This window comes from Capra hircus, chromosome 23, assembly GCF_001704415.2.
Source record: "Capra hircus breed San Clemente chromosome 23, ASM170441v1, whole genome shotgun sequence".
Lineage (NCBI taxonomy): Eukaryota > Metazoa > Chordata > Mammalia > Artiodactyla > Bovidae > Capra > Capra hircus.
In genome coordinates, this window is record NC_030830.1 from 19884336 (window position 1) to 19903023 (window position 18688).

The 18688-nt window shown below is 43.2% G+C and overlaps 4 non-coding genes across 4 annotated transcripts; 2 read left to right on the plus strand and 2 right to left on the minus strand.

Annotated features, from left to right (window-relative positions):
* TRNAM-CAU lies at positions 702 to 774 on the minus strand. Its single transcript has one exon. It is a non-coding gene; the product is annotated as a tRNA-Met (tRNA).
* On the minus strand, positions 12275 to 12347 carry TRNAF-GAA. The gene has a single exon. It is a non-coding gene; the product is annotated as a tRNA-Phe (tRNA).
* Positions 12924 to 12995, plus strand: TRNAE-CUC. Its single transcript has one exon. It is a non-coding gene; the product is annotated as a tRNA-Glu (tRNA).
* TRNAL-AAG lies at positions 16409 to 16490 on the plus strand. Its single transcript has one exon. It is a non-coding gene; the product is annotated as a tRNA-Leu (tRNA).

Genomic DNA, 18688 nt, shown 5'->3' on the forward strand with positions numbered 1-18688 from the left:
ACTGCAAAGACTCTAATTCCAATAAGGTCCTTTTCGGGGGTTTTGGGTGGGGATGTTTTTGTGGAACACTATACCGTGGGCTTCCTGGTGGCTCAGTGGTAATGAATCTGCCTGCCATTGTAGGAGAGGCAGGCTGGATTCCTGGGTCAGAGAGATCTCCTGGATAAGGAAATGGTAACCCAGTCCAGTATTCTTGCCTGGGAAATTCCATGGACAGAGCCTGGCAGGGTACAGGCCATGAGGTCACAAAAGAGTAAGACATGATTTATCTACTAAAGAACAACAACAATTTACTGTAGTACAGGTGGGAAACCAGTTAGAACCAGATTAGATAGGGAGGCCAGGGCAAGGAGACAGCATATATATTTGAAGAGGAAACAACTTACTGAGAAAACTGAATATCAGATTTTAATATATCTGTACATTTTTTTTTCAATAAATTAGAGTGCACCAATAGGATACTGCTTCAAGAAGGAATAGTAATCAGAGGAATTTGGATAAGAGGTTGTCCATTGGAAAGAAATGAAGAAAACAAGTCACTACACATAAAGAGGCACATGTCTGCATATTTTTGTACCTACCAATTGGGAGGAAGATTAAGTTTAATCTTAACCTCTTCGAGGGCACTTTCAGCTCAACGGCCAGGAAGCAGACTTTGACGAGAGGCTGTGACTTTTTGACGCCTGAGGGAAAAGGCTTGCTGCCCCCTCTGAGGTTCGAACTCAGGACCTTCAGATTATGAGACTGACGCGCTGCCTACTGCGCTAAGGAGGCAGGTGGCAACGTTTGCTCATTAAATATCTTTAACACTGGATTTTACTTTGCTTAAACTTTGGTCTTGCTGTACATTTCCCTCACTTAAATTTGGAAATGCAAAGCTGTTCTGCACAAGTGCAATAGCTTCTACAACCTGAGTCAGGTGAGGATTGTCGCTGTTGATCTCGCTCGTTCTGAACTGATGACCTCCACTTCTCACAACCGAAAGAAAATTTCCTTAACGTCTTGCCCAGAAACCTGCACTAAAACTACACCGGCGTCCATCCCTGTGGTCTCTAGAGAAAAGGAAAACTGCCCACTTCCTTTCTCATGATGCCTCTTTCCTTCAATACTCGATTCTTCTGCATCCGTATTTTGAACACTTTTAAGTGTTCCCTGTCTTAAATAACAAAACACTTCCTTTGACTCGGCGCCTCGGTCTCAAGCCGTCGCTCTATTTCGTTTGCTCCTTCGCAGGCAAATTTCCCAGAAAGCGGTTTGTCCTCATTTTTAAACACCTCCCCCAGTCCCATCAGTTTTTCAACGGACTACAATCTTCCCTGACCACTGCTCCGTCCAGAGGAAGCCCGTCCGGACGATGTGGCACTTGATGGTTCAAAGAGTAAGGTGTCCTTGCTGCAAAGTCGTGGGAATCTGATGGTATAAGAGTTGTAGTTACAGAAACAAGAATAGGTGAAAAGCCTGGTTTACTTACTGTATTGGAGAAGGAAATGGCAACCCACTGGAGTATTCTTGCCTGGGGACAGAGAAGCCTGACGGGCTACAGGCCATGGGGTCGCACAGAGATGGACACGACCGACGACTAACACTTTCACTTGGTTTGCAGGGAAAGTCTCGGGAAAACCCCACCTCCCGGGAAACCTCTTCCCCAGTTGAGAAAAGTCAGTGTTTTCGGGGTTCAGAGATGGGCTACGGACGGTTGGGGAAAGGACAAAAAATCCTATTACAACTTTATAGCGCCGGGGTTCCCCACCCCGGAAGGCGGAAAACAACATTGATTTACCGTCAAATGGATGCGGCACGTCTTTCTCAGCTTCTGTAGTTGCAGTCGCAGTTTCCCCCTGGCCGCTGATAAGGGCAATCGTAATTTCTCGTTCGCAACAATGGGCGGTCCATTGTTGCATCCCTCTGAGTGCTGCGGCTTAAATAGGCAAAATAAGCGACCCGTAGTCGTGGGCGTCAACAGTTTGGCTGTGCCTGTAGATTAACTGTTGTGCTTTTTGTCCAAATAGTGTTAGCTTTGTGTTTAACATTGTGGATATTATGACCATATTTTCTAAGAGTCTAGATAATGAAAGTGGGAACAAACGAACTCCCGTGGGAATTCCAGCATGACCCAGATCACTGAAAAAGTCTAAATGACGGTTTGAAGAACACATATAACTGGATTAGGGAGGTAAATTACCGAAGCAACTGCACAGTATGCAGAAAAGGATTTGGATTTGAGCATGGTGAAAAAGGAGGTGTGAAAGTACATGGGGAGACTGAATCTCCCAAATCTGGGTTTAGACGGGCAAGAACTTTCCAATCAGGTTTTCTTGTCTCCAAATGACACCAGTGCTCATTCAGAAATAGAGTTGGGTATAACACTTGAAAAGTCTGATTCAGAGGTTGCAATGGCACCCCACTCCAGTACTCTTGCCTGGAAAATCCCATGGATGGAGAAGCCTGGTGGGCTGCAGTCAAAGGGGTCGCTAAGAGTCGGACATGACTGAGCGACTTCACTTTGACTTTTCACTTTCATGCATTGGAGAAGGAAATGGCAACCCACTCCAGTGTTCTTGCCTGGAGAATCCCAGGGACGAGGGAGCCTGGTGGGCTGCCCTCTACGGGGTCGCACAGAGTCGGACACGACCGAAGCGACTTAGCAGAGGTTGCAACCGGGAGGCAAACAAAAAGGTAAATTTTGATACCATGTATTGGTCTCTTGCAACATGGAGCTGAATCTGTCTGATGAGCTTGCTGTCTACAATATAACAACTTCAAGTGATGTGTCAAAATGCAGTGACCAAAAACTGTTTCCCTAGCTCCTAGGACTTCACGTGAAACATAGTGTCGAAAATCATCTTCTTGATTTGTATGTAGATTTAAGAAAACCGCTACATACTTAAATGATTGTTGATATCTTGTTTAACTACAAACTAGGTCTTGTTCAACTATCTGCACAATTTGCAGAGGTGCAAATGTGAATTTTGGCAAATTCTATTTAGCCTTACCGAAGAATATGAAAAAGGTCTTATCTGCTAAATGTCCTGCACTCCGTGTGCATACAGCATTGCTTTGAAAGACTGTGGCTTGTTTACTCATGATGTTGAGGTTTTCATGGTTTATTGAAGTTTATACTCAGTTTTATTTTCTTCAAAATGTGCAGAAGCACTTACTGAGATTTTTTAACCTCATACAAATGCAATGAGATAAACTCTTTGGGCCTCCAATGTGGCTGTCATTGTTGCTGGCCATAGAAAATATGCTAAAGTTTGGCCTGCTGTAAAATCTTTATTTTCAAAGAATGGGATAAGAAGAATGTACTTCTCTAATTTGGAAATGCTTTAAGGATGGGAATGGAAAAAAGTACTACAGTAAAACAGAAATGTATATGCTCTTTCTCCAGTATTGTTTGATGTTATGTTGATCGTGACAAAACTCATACACTGAAAAAATGATTCATTTTGTGGGAAATACGACTACTTAAGAATGAAATAATAATAATACCAGAAAGGGGCAGCCAAATAGCAAGAAAAACAGAATTTTCTTATTTGCTAAAAGTACTGCTACTGCTGCTAAGTCACTTCAGTCGTGTCCGACTCTGTGCGACCCCACAGATGGCAGCCCACCAGGCTCCCCCGTCCCTGGGATTCTCCAGGCAAGAACACTGGAGTGGGTTGCCATTTCCTTTTCCAATGCATGAAGTGAAAAGTGAAAGTGAAGTTGCTCAGTTGTGTCTGACTCTTCGCAACCCCATGGACTGCAGCCCACCAGGCTCCTCCATCCATGGGATTTTCCAGGCAAGAGTACTGGAGTGGGGTGCCATCTCCTTCTCCTACAATATAACTTATTTGGAATCCAAGTTTTATTTCACACATTTTAATTACTGCTATGATTATTTATCAAGATTAAAAGAACTGGAGAAGTAGCAGGTGTGGGGATGGGTAGGAAATCAAGAGACCTTTGAACACACCAAGTCTGTGATGCCTTTTGAACATTCAGTGGAAATGTCAGTCATGTAAATGGATCTGCTTAATGGAGAGACGGGGTTGAAAATTAAAGTTTGGGAATCATCAGGGTGTAGGTGGTGTTTAAAGTCAGGTGATCAGGTGAGCTCATGAAGGGGGAAGATAAATGCGGGGAATACATGAGGACTCAGTCGGGACTTTAGAGAACTCCATAATTTAGAGACTGGGAAGAGGAGGAAATAGAGAAGGACCTTTGAGGTAAAGTTCAAGTCTGTGGCATTGAAGATAAGGCTCACACTGTGTCCTCATTATCTACTAATATGTAACAAAGAGTTCCAAAACACAGTGGCTTGTGGTATGCAGAATAATGGCCATTCTAAAGGCATTCTCTTATCCCTGCAACCTGTAAATGTTATCTTCCATGGTAAGAGGTACTTTTCAGATGTGATTCAGGACCATGAGATGGGGAGATGATCCCAATCACGAGTCCTTAGAAGTGGGGTGGGGGAAAAGAAGAGTAGGTACAGAGATATGATTTTGAGAAGGACTTCGACCCATCATTCATGGCTTTGAAGAGCCAAGGAAGGCAGCAGCCTTTAGAAGCTGGGAGTGTCCATTAGCTTACAGCCAGCAGACAACAGAGACTGCAGTCCTACCACTGCAAAAAACAAACTCTGTGAAACAGGAATCAGATTCTCCCCTTGAGCCTCCAGAAGGGAATGCAGGCTGCCAATACCTTGCCCTCACTTCTTCTTCTTTTTTAATTGTTTTATTTTATTATTGGAGACACAGAATGTGGGATCTTAGTTCCCCAACCAGGTGTTGAATCCATGCTCCCTTCATTGGGAGCTCAGAGTCTTAGCCACTGGACCACAGCGAAGTCCCCAAATGTATCACTTCTGACCTGCAAAATTCTAAGATAATAAATTTGTGTTGTTTCAAGCCACTACATTTGCTGTGATAGCAGTAGAAAACCACTTTATTATCTCTCTTCATTCTGTTGGTTGACTGGATTCATCTGGGCAACTCTGTTCCATGTGATGTCAGCAGGAACTTTGATCCTCTGAAGACTTGATTGGGCTGAGTTGTTCAAGATGGACAGCTCATGTGATGGGTGTTGGCAGTTGGTGTTTATGATCTGCTAGGAGTTTCGTTGAGACTGTTGCCCAGAGTGCCTGATTGTGGCCTTTCCATGTGGCTGGGTTCTGAAAAGGAGCTTCTCAGGTTGAGCATTTCAAGAAACCTCATCAGAAGCTGCTGGGGTTCTTATGACTCAGATGGGCCTAGAATGGGCAAAATGTCATTTCAATGAAATTCTACTAGGTCAGCCAAGATTCATTGTGAAAATGTGCTACACAAAGGTGTGATTACTGAGAGACCTGCTACATTGGGGTCGGTTTTGGAAGACTAACTACCACATAAGCTAATTTTTTTTCATCTGCAACATCATAGTCTTATTCTCTGGCCTGTACATTGTTGATGCTCTGCTCAGGTCTACTTGAACTTGGAACTAGGGATTTTGACACCTTTTCAGCTTTGTACCTGTCCGACTCTTTGTGAGCCCATGGCCTATACAGTCCATGGGATTTTCCAGGCCAGAACACTGACCTTGCAGAAAGGCAATGGCACCCCACTCCAGTACTCTTGCCTGGAAAATCCCATGGACAGAGGAGCCTGTAAGGCTGCAGCCATGGGGTCGCTAAGAGTCAGACACGACTGAGAGACTTCACTTTCACGCATTGGAAAAGGAAATGGCAACCCACTCCAGTGTTCTTGCCTGGAGAATCCCAGGGATGGGGGAGCCTGGTGGGCTGCCCTCTATGGGGTCACACAGAGTTGGACACGACTGAAGTGACTTAGCAGCAGCAGCAGAACACTGACCTGTATAGTCCATGGGGTCGCAAAGAGTCGGACACGACTGAGCAACTTTCATCATTTCATCATCAGCTCTGTACCTGTTGATGCTTCATGAAAAGAATCTTCCCATGCCCTATGGATCTGACATAATTCCAACACGTGTGATTTTCCACCACATCACCAGGCAGTTCTTTACACCAGCTGGGTGTCCTACAATTCAACTCAGTTCTAACACTATCTACCCAGAGATAATGTCAGATTTTATCAATTAGGAGCTGGGTTCCACAAGACTGCCCTCCACTTCAGATGCCAATCATGAGTCCAGGTTGTCAGCTGTGCATATGATCAACTGATTATAGATGAGAGTTTTTAAAAACTCCTCTTTGAGTTTGACTAATTTTCTAGATAAAAGAACTCAGAAACATTTTATATATGAGTTTCAGTTCAGTTCAGTTGCTCACTCATGTCCGACTCTTTGCGACCCCATGAACTGTAGAACCCCAGACCTCCCTGTCCATCACCAACTCCCAGGCAAACCATTCCAGTGTTCTTGCCTGGAGAATCCCATGGACGGAGGAGCCTGGTAGGTTACAGTCCATGGGGTTGCAAAGAGTCAGACATGACTAAGCGACTTCACTTTCACTTTTCATGTCCATCAAGTTGGTGATGCCATCCAGCCATCTCATCCTCTGTTGTCCCTTTCTCCTCCCACCTTCAATCTTCCCTAGCATCAGGGTCTTTTCAAATGAGTCAGTTCTTCACATCAGTTAGCCAAAGTACTGGAGTTTCAGCTTCAGCATCAGTCCTTCCAATGAATATTCAGAACTGATTTCCTTTAGGATGGACTGGTTGGATCTCCTTGCAGTCCAAGGGACTCTCAAGAGTCTTCTCCAACACCACAGTTCAAAAGCATCAGTTCTTCAGTGCTCAGCTTTCTTTGTAGCCCAACTCTCACATCCATCCATGACTACTGAAAAAACCATAGCTTTGACTAGATGAACCTTTGTTGGCAAAATAATGTCTCTGCTTTTTAATATGCTGTTTAGGTTGGTCTAACTTTTCTTTCTTTTAATTTCATGACTGCAGTCACCATCTGCAGTGATTTTGGAGCCCCCCAAAATAAAGTCTATCACTGTTTCCACTGCATCTGTCTGCCAAGAAGTGATGGGACCAGATGCCATAATCTTAGTTTTCTGAATGTTGAGCTTGTATGAGTTTACTGACTTATTATAAGGGGCTATTATAAGGGAGAGTTGCAAAGGGCAAGGTATGGGTAAAGGGAACATGGAACTTCCATTCCTTCTCTGAGCTGGTCACAGTCCTCACATTTCCAGCCCCAAACTCTTCAAACCCTGTCCTTTTTTTTTTTAAATTTTTAAAAATGATGCTTCATTATATAGGCTCTATTATTAAATCATAGGCCACCAGTAATTTAACTGACTCAATGGACATGAGTTTTAGCAAGCTCCAGGAGCTGGTGATGGACAGGGAAGCCTGGCATGCTGCAGTCCATGTACAAAGAGTCAGACACGACTGAGCAACTGAACTGAACTGAACTAGCCCCTCTCCTCTCCCTGGAGGTGAAGGTGGGACAGAGTTTCAACCCTTCAATCAGATTAGTTTCCTTAGCAATCTGACCCCTCCAAGTTAGTTGTTCCAAAATTCCCTCATTAATATGACAAAAGGCACCTTTATGGCTCTCATCAATTAGGAAAGTCCTAGGGTTTCAGAAACTGTTCTGTGTGGAAGACCCAACAATATTTATTATAAATCTTAAAAAAATTTTTTTAATTTTTACTTTATTTTACTTTACAACACTGTTATTATAAATCTTGATCTCACCTTCCCTACCTGCCTAATCGTAGCTCATCTTTAAGACACATTTCAGCTATCATCTCCTCCAGTAAATCCTCCCCATCTTTAGGTTAGGTGCCTGGATTGATGATGTCCTCTACACAAAATCCTGCCCTTACATCTATGGAAGAATACAATTTTTAATTCTGGCTGATTTTTTTTTTTTTTAAATCAGGCCACAAGCCCCTCAGAAGAGTACATTTTGTGCTCTCTGATTCCCCAGATGGACAGCACAAAGAGGGGTCTCAGTAAATGTTGGCTGACAGAGCAGTAATTGAACAGTTCTCTACATTTATTATTATCTCTGTAAAAAATCTGCCTGCAATCCAGGAGGTCTAGGTTCGATCACTGGGTCAGGAAGATCCCCTGGGGAAGGAAATGGCAACCCCTTCCAGTATTCTTGCCTGGAGAAATCCGTGGACAGAGGAGCCTGGCGGGCTACAGTCCATGGGGTCGCAGAGTCGGACACGATTAAGCAACTAACACACATACTGCATTTATTTATTACTTACCGCAAAGCAGCAAACAAATGCATCCAACATGCTACTGTACATATGTCAAGGTTTCAACCAGGCAAAAAATTATGCATGCAGGAGGGCGGGAACTAAAAAGGGTGCGGGGTGGGGGGTAGTGGGATGGATGCCTACGATCGTTTGGGAGGGCACAACAGTGGGTATCTTTTATTTTTCTCTATAATGTTCTAATATAAAGTTGTCACTGTTAAATAAGTGTAAAACCATCCGGTTCCAAAGCGTCAACAACTTTGTCATTTGCCGCACGGGCCGCTGATTGGCCGCACCTGGGAGTTTCTTAGAAATGAAGAATCTCAGGGCTCACCCCCAGATCCACAGCATTACAACCTGCATTTTGGCGAGATCCCTCTGTGATTTTGTACGCACATTGAAATTTGCGAAGAAAGCTCAACGCTCATTCTCTGATAAATTTACGGCCGTTTATGCAAAGATTCCCAGGACAACACAATAATAAGAAGCGTATTCACATTTCTGCCCTTGCTTTCTGCGTCTCTTGAGCCCTTTCTAGCAATCTTGAGGAGGTAGTGGGCTGGGAACAGGGGAGTCGCCGCTCGGGTCACGCCGCGCATCACTGCAGGGTAGCCGGCCGCAGCCTCCAGGCCCGCGGCGCCTCGTTTCCCCGCGCCGGGCTCGGTGGCGCGCGCCTGTAATCCCAGCTTCTTGGGAGGCTGAGGCCGGCGGATCGTGGGTGCCCGGGGGTTCGGGACTCCGGCACTGTGTAGAGCGGGCGTCCGCACTGGGCCCGGCACCAACATGGGGCTCCCGGGGGAGCCCGGGGGTACCAGGTTGTCTAAGGAGGGGGGGACCCGGCCCAGGCCGGACACGGAGCAGGTCAAACTCCCCGTGCTGGGCGGCGGTGGGACCGCGCCTGCGAGCCGTGCCTGGAGTTCTGCCCGGACATCCAACGAGACCCGGTCTCTTTTGTTCACCTTCCCTTTACAGGATTCTGTCTTAAAAAAAAAGAATCATTTTTTCCTCAGCATTATTCTCGCACATGGCCAACCACCTGACTTCAGGGCGGTGCGCATACTGCTGTTAAAAGATAAACTGAGGCATTTTAAATTAAAAAAAAAAGACTTTATTTGAGCAAAAATCGATGCCAATGGAGCAGCATCCAACCTAGCGGATAGGAAGGAGCTCCGAGGAGCTGTATAGAATGGAAGGCTCTAGTAGACAGAAGTGAGCAGGAACAAGGAAGTTATATTTGGGAAAAAAGATGATTAGTAATTACTAAATTTCTTTCCTTTAGGGGATGGCAGGAGCTAGATTATCTAACTAATACTGATCAGGTAATTCCTGATTGACTGGTTTTACATTACATTTCCAGATGGGCAAAAATGCTAATTAAGTCTGGGCTTGGTGACAACGAGGCTTAGCATAAATGACTCCATTTTGGGCCTGCCTTTTTTTTTTTTTTAACACTACCTGTTTGCTTTATCTTTAGACGTTGCACACAGGGGTAGGGTGGTACAGTCAGGCATACTGGAAGAAACTCTTCTTAATGACTTATTATCCTGGGGATTTCTCCACTCTGCAATCGGCCTTCCCCAAAACAGTAAGGCTATATTGCATTTTGTAAACACTGCTTCATTATATTGCATTACCTGCCAAGTGTATAATCCAAGACAGATGTGCAACAGGTCTGGACTTCAGGAACTTCTCACTCAAAAACCTGTACACAAAAGTTCTTCCTCGACTGGACAGAAGACTGAAGAGACATTTCACCAAAGCAGATATATAGATGGCAAATACACACACGAAAAACTTTTCAACATCATTAGCCACTAGGGAAGTGCAAATTACAACCACAATGAGTTGTTACTAGATACCTATCAGAAGAGCTACAATAAAACTAGTAACAACGCCAAAGGTTGATGAGGCTATATATGTTGCTGATAGGAATGTAAAATGGTGCAGCCACTCTGGGAAACACTTTGTCAGTTTCTTTAAAAACTAAATATGCAAGTACCACGCTACCCAACAGTTGCACTGCTGAACATACATCCCAGAGAAATGATGACTGATGTTTAAATAAAAACTATCCGCAAGTGTTTACAGTATATTTATTCATACTGGTAGAAACCTGGAAACAACCCAAATGTCCTTCAGTGGAGAATGTTCAAACTGTGGTGAATAATATACAGAATACTATTCAGTAATAAGAAGGAATGAACTATGAAAGATTCAACAACTTGGATGAATCTCCAGAAAATTACAGTGAGTGCAAAAGCCAGTCCCAATAGATTATATTGTATATATGGTTCTATTTATATAACATTCTTGAAATTGCAAAGTTGTAGAAATGGAAAGCAGATTAGTGGTTGCCAGATGCTGGGGTGGGGGAAATCAGCGGCTATAAAAGGGCATCCTGAGTACCCTAGTGGTGATGGAAATGATCTGTATCTTGACTTTATCAATATCAATACCCTGGTCCTGATATTGCATTATAATTTTCCAATGTGTCACCATTGGGGGCAACTCAGTAAAGCATACATGAGATCTTTCTTTATTATTTCTTATAACTGAATGTGAATTTACAATCATCTAAAAGTTAAAAATGAATTTTAAAAAGACAGAGGTCAGAACACTGAGAAGTAGCCATTTCTAAAAAGAGTCTAGAAGTTGGGGAGAGGGAAGATGGAAACAGAGCAGCCAGAGAGTACAGAGGAGAAAATGTTCAAGGAAGTCGGTGTCATGAAGGCAGAGTTGTCAATAGTTTGCATTCTGCACAAAATTAAGTTTAGGGGGGAAAAAAGCCAAAGCATTAGAAACTTGAGTGGCTGATGGTAATGCTTTCTTAGGATTGGAAGGCAGACATAAGCTGATGAGCAATTAAGGCAAGGAAGCTGAGACAAATACTGTTCCTGACACAAGTTTGGTGGTGAGTGGAAGGAAAGCCTCTGGGGAAGAAGCCTGAGGGCAAGACAGGAGGGCATGTGTTCTCTTCCTCTTGTCTAAGATGAGGATTAGGCATTTTATAGTCTGAACAGAGGCAGGTAAGAGGGAGAGAGATCAAAGACCCAAGGGTAGAATGGAATTTAGGAGAAGGTTGTCAAAAGCTCAGCTGGAGTATTAACTAACCTTGTAAATGAGGGAAAACTTTTCCTCTGAGTAGGAAGAGGTTGGAATATGTGAAGAACCAGAAAATTAGGAGATAGGGGAAGAGGAAACCACAGGAGTATCATGACTCTTCTTTCTTTCAAGGCTCTGGCTCAGTTTACCATGCACCCTGCTCCGCGCTCTCTTCCAGCCAGGAGCCACCTCTTCAATTCAACTCAGATGACTTCATTTTCTAGGAAACTTTCTTCAGTTCTCCTGCCTTGCCTCTCTCTCTCTTCAGAATTGCATAGGAGTCCACTTATTCAATAAATTTTTACTGAAGGAAAATGACGTCGAGAAAATTATGTAACTGATATTCCTCATATTAAATTTCCCTTTTTCATATCTACCTGGGATACTGGTCACTTTGCATTAGAACCTGGCAGAGAATAAGATTAGGAGGAAAGGGGGAATCATTAAGTAGAAATGAGCGGGAGAAAGTGGAGTCCCCCTGACTTTGGCTTATGGTTGCTGGACTAATTCCATGGGGATGAAGAAGGTGTAGGTTTGAAGAAAGAGGAGCATAGCATAAATGGAACAGAATCCGAACCAAGAAAGAAGATACACACTAAATATTACAAAAAAGAAGGGAAAGTGGTTTTCCTTTAGCACATTTGAAACTACTTCCATTTGGTGAAATGTAGAAGTCCATCCTTGGAGAAGGAAATGACAACCCAATCCAGTGTTCTTGCCTGGAGAATCCCAGGGACGGAGGAGCCTGGTGGGCTGCCGTCTATGGGGTCGCACAGAGTCGGACACGACTGAAGCGACTTAGCAGCAGCAGCAGCAGCAGCAGCAGCAGCAGAAGTCCATCCTTAGGTTTCTCCGACTGAAAGAATTGTCTTTTTGCACAATCCCCTTGTGTCTTCCTATATGGATTTGAGGAAAAAAAAAAAGTCGCCTTTTATTTTGGTTCTGTGTGTATTTTGTTTACAGTAGTACATTCAGTATTTTAACAAACATTAAAATGACTCGTTTGCCTGCCGAAACCCGGGATCGAACCAGGGACCTTTAGATCTTCAGTCTAACGCTCTCCCAACTGAGCTATTTCGGCTCCGCCCACACTGCTTTAAAATAATGTGTAATGACTTTATTCCCTGCCCGTTTAGTCACTACTTATTAAGAATTTGTTTGATAAACATTATTATAAGCACTTTGAGGAAGTCAAAGATAAAATTTAAATGAACGTTCATCTTCTAATGGCTCACCAATTTATAAGGAGAAAGAGAAGACAATTACAAATTAATGTTTTAAGAACTGCTGTAATGACTTCGTTAACTCTACAATTTATTTCTGAGTAAATCCACAGGTCTGGCGCAGGGAAAGAGACTCTATGAAGCTACATGCCCCCATTTCTTCTTCGGCGTTGCCACATCTTCCTCTTTTCCATATTTTATTGGTTGGTGCGGACGGGAAGTGAAGTCGCTCGGTCGTGTCCGACTCTTTGCGACCCCATGGACTGTAGCCTATCAGGCTCCTCTGTCCATGGGATTTTCCAGGCAAGAGCGCTGGAGTGGACTGCCATTGGACGGGAGGTCCTTGTAAAAACGAAAGTGATCCTGTTACAGTGCCACTTCGTACCTAGGAAGCATTAGCCTCGTAGGTTTTTCTTAACAACCTTCTATCACCTTCCCTGGTGGTCTAGTGGTTAGGATTCGGCGCTCTCACCGCCGCGGCCCGGGTTCGATTCCCGGTCGGGGAATAGGTCATCTGTTTTTGTTTTTATGCTACCAGTGTTCCCGCATAGGGGAAACTTTAGTAGTGTATGCAAGCTAACTTTTAATTTTCATATGAAACATTTTCGGTTTAGAAACCCTGTAATGGTTTTGATATTCCAAGCTCAAAATTACAAATGATGTAAATTTCAACGGTTTACAAAAAATGAGTAAATGAGTTAGTTATTTGTCATTGATCAAAAAGCTGTCCACTATTCCTAAATGCCTCCAAATTTTAATTTATTCGATTGGATGATCCAGTGAGAGGGAAATTTTGGAGGCAATTGATTAGCTTTAGGAGTTGATCGAGATTAGCATAACATAATGAAAAAACAGTTACGAATGAAGATGAAAGAAATCGAGAAGCTATTTTCTAGATGTTTGTCTTCACTGGTTGTGGGAGAGTTTCTGAATCAGGGAGAGCAGCTTGAATTTTGAAAAGCACTCTCTCTAGTGGATTTTCTAGTTTCACTGCTTTGGGAGAAGGGAGATCGCTGGAGAATTACTGGCAGGGTAATTGAATCTTAGGCCTAGGCGAGCTCCAGACTGCCTGATCTCCCCAGCGTCTCCACCTCTCTTTAGCTACGAATTTGCAAACTGTCTGGGGTTTGCTAAGAAAGAAAGTAGGGGAAGGCTAGATCATTAAAGGAAAACTATCAAAAACTAAGACACAGGCAAAGTATTGAGCATGTCTGAATGCTCACCTGAGAAATTTATTGATAACTATTTGAGGGAAAGCAGATCCTGTTAGTCTCCTGACTTTTGACAGTTTCGTGCCTTTGTGATAACTAGCTTTTGTCTGACAGTATTGGGGCACGAATATTTGTTACTTGGTTTGTCTAAATAACAGTCACAGGTGTATTGCTTATTATTTCCTTCTCATTTCTTATAAAAGTTCAGTGCGCATTTGAACTTTTCACAAGTTTCCAAATAGAAATCATGGTGTCCTTGATCTTACTCTACAAACAGATGGTGTTTTTATGATCTTGTTAAATGAAACAGTAGCACTCTTTCTAACTAATTGCACATTTTCTGCTCTTTCCCAACTCCCAAATATAAATTCCCAAGTTTCAAAACCTCTTTGAGCTGGGACACTCCTTTGTTATTTTGCCAACAGTCTTCTTATGTTAATACATTTTAACACCTATGTAATAGCAATTTATGTAAGAAATTTTATTTTTCTCCAAGCATAAAAGTAGTAGTTTGTCGAATTTCTGTATACTGAAGCTGTTGTGTTTTTTTGCTTAATGTTTCACAGGGAATCAACCTATAGGCCTGATGGCAAACACCTCTTGAACAACATCTTCTTTTAATGATGTCATATTTTGTCTTCTTTCTATGTAGCAAGAATCTTTTGCTTCATTTCTGTTTAATATCTGTTTTTTTAGAGAGGAACTGTGTAGAACCCTTAAATGTGTTTAATGCTTTTCTAAATATTAATTTTTCCACATCAACTTAATTGGATTAGCGACAAAGGACTCTTCTTTGAAAGCTACCTGAATTTTCTTCTTCTGCGTGGAGATCATTTCCCCTTCACTTCTTTCTCTCTGCTTCCATCTCTCACTCCTTCATGAATCTCTGTCTTCCCTCCAGGAGAGGGCCTGTTGGAGAAAGGGGTTGCAGGTTCAATCTTGACCCTGGCCCCCCTCCACCCAAACTTTCCCTATTACACTTCTCACCAGGTCTGTTTCACTCCAACATACATTCCTCAGTGCATTCATAAATCCTTCCAACCAGGCCTTTCCAGATCTATGCTAAGTTAGCTCTTCCAACTAAATGTGAAAGCAGCCCTCCTGCATTTACAACCCTGAGTTATAATTACCTGATGAATGTTTGCCTTCCCTGGTAGTTCTGAGGGTGAGGATAGCACTGGTCAAATGGTTCTACTGAATACTCAGTGTACAGCTTAGTGCCCCGGTGCCCAGGAACAATACTTGTTGAATGAATGAGTGGGCTCTTGATGCCCAATCTTTGATATAGTCAGTTTATCTCAATTTATTTCTTCAATTTTCTTTTTTCCCCTTGTTAGTTTATCATGTAGGAATGCAAACCTCAGAAAGAGAAAACTGGTCTCTGAATTGATGCCTTTGATGGATCAAGATGACGCTGATGAAGTATTAAACTAGTTAGTACCTAGCAGAAGGATATCATTGCTCTTTGTCTTTGAGGGTTAACTTGTCACAAAGTGGTCAGTTCAGTTCAGTTCAGTCGCTCAGTCGTGTCTGACTCTTTGCGACCCCATGAATCGCGCAGCACGCCAGGCCTCCCTGTCCATCACCAACTCCCGGAGTTCACTCAGATTCACGTCCATCGAGTCAGTGATGCCATCCAGCCATCTCATCCTCTGTCGTCCCCTCCTCCTCCCGCCCCCAATTTCCCCCAGCATCAGAGTCTTTTCCAATGAGTCAGTTTCCATCAAATTATGTCCATACTGCTATTCAGAACTGGTGGGAGTACATATTAATAGTACTGATAGTGGAGGGGAGTCTACTGGTGTTGTGAGGCACCGAGAGGGAGAACCAGGGAGAGGGCTCGAAATGACACAGCAGATGAAAAGAGACGCTCCTAACTTGGGATATATGGAGAAACTAGGGAAAGAAGCTTTAGGAAGAGTAGGGGGTCACTATGTTGCTTTTGCTCTATTGAGAATCCTTTTTCTTAGTGATTTTCCTAAGGTAATCTCCTTAGAAAATAACACCTGGTAATTGCTAAAGTATTGCAGCTAAGGATAATGCATGCATGCATCCTAAGTCACTTCAGTCGTGTCTGACTCTTTACGACACCAAGGACTGTAGCCCGCCAGGCTACTCCTCTGTCTATGGGATTCTCCAGGCATGAATACTGGAGTGGGTTCCCATGCCCTTCTCTAGGGGATCTTCCCGTTTCAGGGATGGAACCCGCGTCTCTTCATAGTTTTTATTCAGACCTTGGCGTTTCAAAATGAACAGCCCAATGCCTTTGGTCCTGGGGGCATTTCTGCAGAGACCGCGTTAGTCCTGAGAACTGGGCTCTCTGCTCCTTTCGCCGGGTTGTCTTTTCCCCCTAGCGTTCCCTCATCCAAAACGATTCCTGGACTGGCAGCTGTGTCGCGGCTGCGCGGAACATCGCCGTCCACTGCGGACCTGCAACCCACACGACCACCTGCAGCTCTTTCCTCCAGGGTTGGTTACAAACGGGAGGGCGGCTCAGATCCCCTGGTTTCCTTTCCCGCTACTCTCAACTGTGGGGAAACAAGGCATCAGGGATCAGGCTGGGTGGTGGTTGAACGCCAGGCAGAAATTCTATGGCAATATTGGTGAGGAGAACGCCAGGTAAGTGTCCTAGGAGGGGAACGTGACGGAACCGAAAAGGGAAGACAATCACTCTTAGTGAAAATGAGGAAAGGCCACCACCCGGAAGAGGTAGCGTGGCCGAGCGGTCTAAGGCGCTGGATTAAGGCTCCAGTCTCTTCGGGGGCGTGGGTTCGAATCCCACCGCTGCCAAGGCTGTTTTCTTTATTGTGAGACTGCCTGATGTTAGACGACTTTTCTTCATGCCCGAAGTGGGCAGTTCTAATCTCCTACAAAGTCAGTGCTTATCTTCCCCCGTTTTACCCAAGGGCCATAGGTAACTACCCCAGAACAATGCTCAACGGAAAACATGCGCTCAAATAATCTATTAGTCTATACATTGTTGTTTAGCCTATCTATTTGAGCTGCCGGTATATTTTCGGCATCATTCTAGGCCCCGAGGATACAACAATAACACAAACAAAAAGTGCTTTTATGCATACAATCATTATTACAAACAAATGACTGGATGTTAGATTCCTGGGAATGCCCTGCAATTCAATATAGATCCTTCCAGTGCCTCCGAGGGAATACTTTATACTCAAAATAGTCACTATCCGTTCTCCAGCTTCTCTCAGCTCACTTACTTAGTGTCCTCTAATTTGGAAATACTTATAGGATGGGAATGGAGAAAAGTATCAAAATCGTCTTTTTTCGGCTTGTTTGAAAAATCTTTTCTTGACCCGAGGGCATACAAACATTTTCCGAAATTTACAACTATATAGCAGAGTCGTCTATCCTAATTTCCCTGGAAGAGGAAATGACAACCCACTCTACAATTTTTGTTTGGCAAATCCCATGGACAGAGGACCCTGGTGGGCTACAGTCCCTGGGGTCTAAAAAGAGTCAGACACAACTGAGTGACTGAGCATTCACCCCACTTTGCTGCTGCTGCTGCTAAGCAGCTTCAGTCGTGTCCGACTCTGTGCGACCCCATAGACCGCAGCCCACCAGGCTCCCCCATCCCTGGGATTCTCCACTCATGAAGACTGGAGTGGGTTGCCATTTCCTTCTCCAATGCATGAAAGTGAAAAGTGAAATTGAAGCCGCTCAGTCCAGTCTGACTCTTAGCACCCCCATGGACTGCAGCCTACCAGGCTCCTCCGTCCATGGGATTTTCCAGGCAAGAGTACTGGAGTGGGGGTGCCATTGCCTTCTCTGTCACCCCACTTTAGGATTCTTTGAAAATGTGCTGACTTTTCCACAGGTAAAATATCCGAAACTTCTTCAGTGTTTTTTCATGATGTTCATTTTCAGTGTTAAAGAAATATCAAAAGATTCCTGGAGTTTGAGCTAGTAATTTGGGGATTTTTACTGCAGGACTGAGAGTCAGTTGGGAATTTTAAAGGCAATTGTACAGCTGAAGTGAACAAAATATTGTAAATCAACTATATACTTCAATGAAAACAAATAAAGCCAGGTGTCACGATCACAGGACTATTTTAGGGAGATAACGGTCACGTTGAAAATGGACTCATGAGGATGAAGTCTACTCTATTTGGGGTCAATACAAAGGTTGCTCAACTTTCACAATGGGATGTCAGGCTTGCCACCTCCTTCAGTTAACCGGTATTTGTTTGTTTGTTTGTTTGTTTGTTTTTTTTTAGAGTTTCCTTACTCTTTTTTTTTTTTAATTTTTTAAATTTTAAAATCTTTAATATGACTCTGCAGTCAATAACACAAAACAGCAACACTCTAGGATTGTCCAGAATTTAAACTGGAATGGAAACTTTGCCAGATTCTGTTAGAAGATGGACTAAAGAAGCGACATGAAAGGATGCACTTGAGGGTTCTCATGATGGGCTAAGGACTTTTGAGTCCAAAATCTAAATGCACATCATAATTTGGAGGTAAAATAAACATCCTGAACATGTATATACATTTTACAAAAGCATATATGCTGTTGTAATTAATGAAACCTCAGATTTCTGGAGAACATGACAACATTTTGCCATCAAGCATTAAAATACAACTACTTGTAGTATGTGTATGCATGAGGGACAGGGTGTTGGTGAAAAGTTTTCATCATCAAATAAGGGGTCTTCATACTCAAAAAAGACTGGAAAAGCACTATGAATCCTCCAGACACATCCTGAACTCTCTTCTTAAGTCACATTGTATCATCCAAAAGCCACATATACAGAATTTCATCTTCTATAGAAATAATTTTAGAGTTAGAGCCTAAATGTTTTCATCTCAGTTTTCTTCAACAAACTATATAAGAAGTGCCTATATAAGGAACATGCTCTAATATACTGTAGACACTGAACCTAAAGACCAATGTTTAATCTGTCTATTGCGTAATAAGCCATGTAATTCCCTTTGCAATTTGCTACTAGAAAATTGTATAT